This window comes from Bidens hawaiensis, unplaced genomic scaffold, assembly GCF_021521415.1.
Source record: "Bidens hawaiensis isolate Kalapana, Puna unplaced genomic scaffold, B.hawaiensis_p1.1 tig00038644_1, whole genome shotgun sequence".
NCBI classification, from domain to species: Eukaryota; Viridiplantae; Streptophyta; class Magnoliopsida; order Asterales; family Asteraceae; genus Bidens; species Bidens hawaiensis.
Window position 1 is genome coordinate 116,699 of NW_027496796.1, and position 6,717 is coordinate 123,415.

Below are 6,717 nucleotides of genomic sequence, written 5' to 3' on the forward strand. Positions count from 1 at the left end.
ACCAGAATTTTAGGCCGGATATTGTAGAGGAATTAACAGGAAATATTTTGGTGAGGTGACAAGTTCATATACAAACAGAAACATATTCAAATATAAAACGCATGAAAAGTTCATGGAAAATGATTAATTGATAAACATGTATTATATGTTTGTCAATGTGCCCATTTTGTTGATTAACGCGTTAATTAACCATGACCCCACTACAAGTGTTCAAAAGTTACTTTACGGAATTGTATATTTTGTTCTAACTGTATTTTAAAATGATATATATATATATATATATATATATATATATATATATATATATATATATCAGTTCATTGTTTCGTCCATCCTTTCGTTAATATTTACGTAAACACGCAAAATGCATGTTAAAACTCAATTTGATCATTGATATATCTTCATACTTATAACACAATGCATGTCATGAACAAGTCTTCAAAGTTATATAAACTTAGATGTAGCTATATATACATAATATACATTAATACAATATTAAATGATTACTAGTTAAGTCCGTATAAAGCTCTAATGCCTTGAATATCATTTGTATTCAATCCTTTTACCATTCCAGGAGGGATACTAGTCCACATTGCAGAATTTTGATCTTCGCTATGTCCTAAACCAAGTAGATGTCCTATTTCATGAACCGCCACCGATTCTAAGTCATAGGCATTGGGAACTGTAAGGCCCCGTTACCGGTGCCTCACTTTTGACATTGGATTTACTCATAAACACAGTTCTTACAAATCAGAGTTAATTAAAACTTTCGCGGAAACGTTAACTTAAATCATTCATTAAAAACATATAATCTTTTATTTGAAACCATAACATAAAACATCATATTTAAAACATCATTTCTTCCATCTTCAAATGCCAGCCATTCAGTCCATGCCATGTGCCCTCCTCTTGCTAGCTCATTAAACATATTTACCTGCGTGCATACTAAAAGTTAGCTACACTGAGTGAGTTCTAGTTAATCATACATCATACCATACATACATTAATAATCATATACATACATATCCGAAGTTACCTATTAAAATCTTAACCTTGTAAAATTATCCATGCGAGGAACGTCACATAATATCTAGTAAAAGAACTATTACTATTGCCCATGCTATATATTTTCCATAGAAGGACACTCTGTTTATATATATATTCTCCATAGAAAGAACATCCTATTTATTTCCATAGAAGGAACACTGTGCTTTCCATTAAAGGAACACTATGTTTTCCATTAAAGGAACACTACGCTTTCCATTCAAGGAACACTATATATATTATCGTAGAGGGAACTCTATACATAATTTATTATTTAATATCCATATAAGAAGACAATCCCTATTCTTGGCAATACATGCAATATCCGAAGATCGTTCACGTATCGACACTCAATCATTCTTACATTACATTCAATATTCATATCTTTACTTATAACCTGGCAGTACGTGCAATATCCGAAGATCGTTCACACACTACCAACATAACATACATACATCATTCATACATCGTATATATCAATCATATCTTTAACTACCACCTGGCTGTACATGCAATATCCGAAGATCGTTCACCTACCGTCAAGAAACCATCATACATGAATTATACAAAGCATACACTTACCACTTAAGGTAAGTGTATTAACTATCACATCGAGTATGCACACAACCCCGAAAACATAACAAGGAATTGGGGCTAGAAACTCACCCGAACTCGGTTACTTCTTCCGTTAATGGTTATCCCTTTCTTTGGCTGTGCACGACTAACTGTAAAACAATTACGCTGAATGATTACTATCACTTTCCATATTGCGTTTCTAGTTTAATTATTACCCCCAAAGAACGGGGGTCTGGGGGCAGCGCCCCTGGCAGCGGGGTTCTAGGGGCGGCATCCCCTAGCAGGGTCCAAGGGGCAGAGCCCCTGGCTGGGGTCGAGCTGTAACGAATTAAGCCTATTTATATTAATTGTCTTAACACAATTTTCTTTGGAATTTTAAACTATTATCTAATTCATCATCCCATTAGCTATAACGAATTAAGACTAATTCGTTACCAGGTCACAGTCTAATTCGTTTTCGGATCACAGTCTAATTCATTGTCCTGATTCGCTAGCTTAATTCGTTATTCTGGTTTGTGATCTGGTTCATCATTCTGATTCGTTATCTCAGTTCGTTAGCCTAATTTGTTATCTTGGCGTGACCTGATTCGTTATATTAATGTAACGAATGGGTAGATAACGAATTAAAGGCTCATTCGTTATCAATTCACATGAATGAGTCTCATTCGTTATGAACACGTAACGAATTGACCAATTATAACGAATCATCCCTGTTCTTATCCAGACTTTGACTCGGAGGTCAAAGTCAAAATTGGTAAGAACAAATAACAGTCAACAAGTATTAGATCTGAAATAGTCCTTCGTTTCTTAACCAAATATCATGATTTAGGTATCACTGGAATCGTCTATGCATCGCCTACAAACCCTAACCATTCATCGTTCAAAAAATCGGGTTTACGTGGTGCGATTTATGTGTATATACTACGGGTCTTCATGCTAACAATTTGCCTATCAAACCGTAATCAATTTCAGTAAGTTTAGCTTCGTTGAATTCGTTTTTACCATACTAAAACAGATATAAGATTTCTAGACTAAATCTGAACTTAAACAAACATGTTCTCGATATAAACGTACCTTAAATGAGTTGGTTTACGAACACGGTCTAGCCTTGATGTTGTTTTGGTTCGTCACAACGATCTGGCACCAACGGGTTCGGGTTTCCACCTTCGGATCTTGGCTCGGGTTTTGGATAATGTTTATGTGTGTTTTTCAAGGTGTAGGCTATGGTGTAGAGATGGATAATAATGGAAGGATTAGGGTTTAATGGGTATTTATACTCCCTTAAGCCCATGGACCTAAGGCCCATATTTCCCTTTTGGTCCATAATTAATTCCATCTAAAAAGCCTACTTATCCTATCATATTTTATTATTATTATCAACCGAACGGAAAATTGGGATGTTACAGGAACTGCCCCAGGTCCAACAGACCAGTTCTCATTTGCGTTGAAATGAAAACTTCCGTCAGTTTGCGCAACAGCATGAGCCAATATATTAGTACCAAAGTCGCCATCTCCATGGTTCCCATTTTCTAAAGTGATCTTTATATCAACACTAGTAACATCACGAACTCTTGAAAATGTGAAGTAACCAGAAGCCAAAGCCCATTCGTTGAAGGCACGCACAATTGGAGGTTCAAATGCATTTGGAAAAATTCGATCCAAATGCGTAGGTGAGGTGGTTTTTATCCCATCTAGGGCTACCCGGGAAGAATTGATAACGAGACACGAAATTTATCAATTTGCTCCGTGTTTGTGACTTCTTTTCATATTTGGTTGTGTCGGTCCCGTATATAGATCACTCAAATATCACACACTCAATGTCGTAACCCATACCTAAGTGTCGACAAGAAGGTTACGACTTAGTGTTTTGTGAAAGAACAATATAATACTAAAGGCGGAATCAATACTATTCTAGATGTTGCACAACGGACACTAAAGTAACAAACACACACAATAACTCAAAAGATTTCCATTAATATTATGAAAGATACAATGAAAATCGATTAGGGTATAAAGGTGGAATGCCAAGATCAATGTTAGCTTTCCGTACAGGAGGGAGTCAGCCGTAAAATCACGATATTTTCGCTCTGGTCCATTGTTTTCGGTGTGCCATAGGCGTGTCCTAAAATATTCCTTTTATTGGCCTGCCCTGACACCTGACATTCCCTTTTTAGAAACCTTAATGATTAATACAATCATATTCAAACGTATTACAATAAATGCTAAGTGTAAATAGGTATTCGGGCAAGCTTTGCATCATTTGTCTTTAGAGAGCAGACCTGGTAATCATTTAGTGTGCTGGGGATTCACCTAGCAGACTTCAATCCTCTTGACTATATCAAACTTTGCTCGATAAAGTCCAACGAGCAAACTTATTCTTCAGAGATCCCTTCAACCTTTTGTTAACTTATTAAGCAAACCCAAGTGTGATGGTAACACTGTAGCTTGCTCTGAGTTGAATCTTGCTCGTTAGAAGTCCTTAAGCAATTTCTTTATCACTTCCTTCAAGCTTTCTAGGACTACTGTTTATTATGAATAAACCTTGCTAGATTTACCAAAAGACTTGGTTTTAGCTTGGCTTAGTCAAGAGTTTGCTATGAAACAAACCTTGCTTGACTTTGAAGAAAAACCTTGCTAAACAAAGTGAACCTTTCTTGGTTTATCACTTAAGAGGAATTCTAGAAGATAGTCTTGCTGGGAAAGCAAAATACCTTGCTAGACCAAGTAAAAGCTTTCTGGGAGGCCTAAGTTTGCTCGGTTTCCATACTTAGCCATTTTCAGGGAGTTTGAGAAGATTCCATTCTTCCTTCTTTCTTTTTCTCATCCCAAAAGGTTGTCCACAACGAGGCATGAGCATTTGAGAAACGATGGGTCCGTCTAGCATACTAGAAGCATTAAGATGGTAAAAGTTTTGATAGCTTTTGAGGGCGGCCTCAAGCTCTTGATCAAATTCATCAAGTCCGATGTTGACGTTGTCAGGGGTATGCTGGTGATTTAGGTAACCGAATCGGGCTATATGTAGTTTGAGGTTTTGGAGGCCGGGCCATTTTGATAAAAAGTGATCCGAACTCTTCACGTGAGCTGCATGCATTCAAGGATAAGTTCTAGTTATATTTATGTTATTTGAATTAAAAAATAAACTGATCAGTCAAGGTTGTTAGGATTGACCTATTCTCTTGCTTTTCTCTTTTGTTTAGACGTTTGAGTTTTTTTCCTGTTTAAGTATCCCTGTAATCATGACTAATTATGCAGTTCAATCTAATCTATTTTTAGTGATTTGAACCTATTGCTTCCGCTTCAATCATAATCATATTGCTATAAACTATCAGATTGGTATCAGAGCCAATTTTGATTCTTTTACTCATAAACCCTTGTTCAGTCACTCAATACTCAAAACCCTAATTTATTTTCTACTCTCACCTTATGGCTGATCACGAAAGTACTTTCCCGATGGCACCAACCCCTGTTCCAGTATTTAAGGGGGGGGGAGGATATGAATACTGGAGTGTGAGAATGAAAACAATACCCAGATTAAGGGATTTATGGGATCTAGTGACGGATGGTTTTGATGCCACCGAAAAAGATTCTGGTAAATTGAAGAATACTCAAAAAAGAGACACACATGGAATGGCCATTATTCAGCAAGTCGTCCATGACCAGGTGCTCTCATGTATTGTTGCTGCTTCCACTGTCAAAGAAACGTGGGATATCCTAAAGATGGAGTTTCAAGGTGATTCTCAGGTTGAAGCTGTTAATCTGCAAGGCCTGAGAAGAGATTTTGAAACCTTACTATGAAAGATAGTAAGGCTATTGGTGATTTTTTGGGCGAGTCATGGCTCTTGTCAGTCAGAAGAGGGCCTATGGTGAGATTATCACTGATCACACCATAGTAGAAAAAGTACTCTGTAGTTTAACTTCAAAGTTTGATTATGTGGTTCCATCTATTGAAGTTGGTCATGATCTGTCCCAACTTACTCCTATCAAATTGATGGGTTGATTACAATCACAAGAAAAAAGAATGAATACTAGAACAACCCCTGAAAAGTAGAACACTGGTGATGAACAAGCATACAAGCTATGCAAGACGGTAATAGGCATTTCAAGAACAATACCTCCTTTAGAGGAAGAGGACGCCTATCCTTTAGAGGTGGGGCAGAGGAAGAAGTCAAGATAAAGGGAAAATTCCATAGTGTAACAATTGTAACAAACTTGGTCATATGACTAAGAATATGACTAAGGATTGTTGGTATCTCAATGATTCATCAAATGATAATGTAGCTGCTAATCCGGAATACAATCATGAAGAACGTTATCAACACCTATTCATTGCTTGTGTTGATGATCAAATGCTTCTCATGGCAGGAAATGGTGATAAGTCCAACATGTCTCACTTGTGGTTTCTTGACTCAGGAGCATCCAACCACATGATCAGTTCTAAGGAAAGTTTCATATCAATAGACAACAATTTCAAGATGGTTGTGAGACTTGGAGATAAGAAGGCACTTTCTATTGAAGGTAAAGGCACTATTAAAATTCAAAATCCTAATGGGAGTACCAAAATATTGGAAGATGTGTATTTTGCTCCTCATATGGGTATAATCTGTTAAGTGTGGGTCAGCTTATGAGAAAGGGATATTCCCTTCATGATGGGAAGTGCATATTAAGAACAAAGCATCTGGTCTTGTCCTTATGGAGGTACCCGTGCAAAATAATAAAATGTTCTTATTGAATGTTGCTGAATCAGTAAAATAAAATACTATGGAAGACAAGAACTCCATTGATGATGTCTCAATTCTCTGGCTTAAAAGATATGGTCACTATCATTTTCAAAGCTTAAAGTTGTTGCATAGCAAGAGAATGGTAGTTGGTCTTCCTATAATAAAACAAGCAGACAAATGTGCAGACTATGTGGTAGGAAAACAACCTAAAGAGACTTTCCCTTTCAAGTCCTAGAGGGCAAGTAAACCTCTTGAATTGGTGTATACAGATGTTTTTGGTGCTATGTAAGCCACAAATATTGGTGGAAGTAAGTTTTACTTTCTTTTTATTGATGATTTCGCAAGAATGTGTTGGGTCTATTTTATAACTAAGAAATCT

The 6,717-nt window shown here is 36.6% G+C and overlaps 1 pseudogene; it reads right to left on the minus strand.

Annotated features, from left to right (window-relative positions):
* Positions 1–506: 506 nt before the first annotated feature.
* LOC143590539 (metalloendoproteinase 1-like) lies at positions 507–4,711 on the minus strand (annotated as a pseudogene).
* Positions 4,712–6,717: the final 2,006 nt, after the last annotated feature.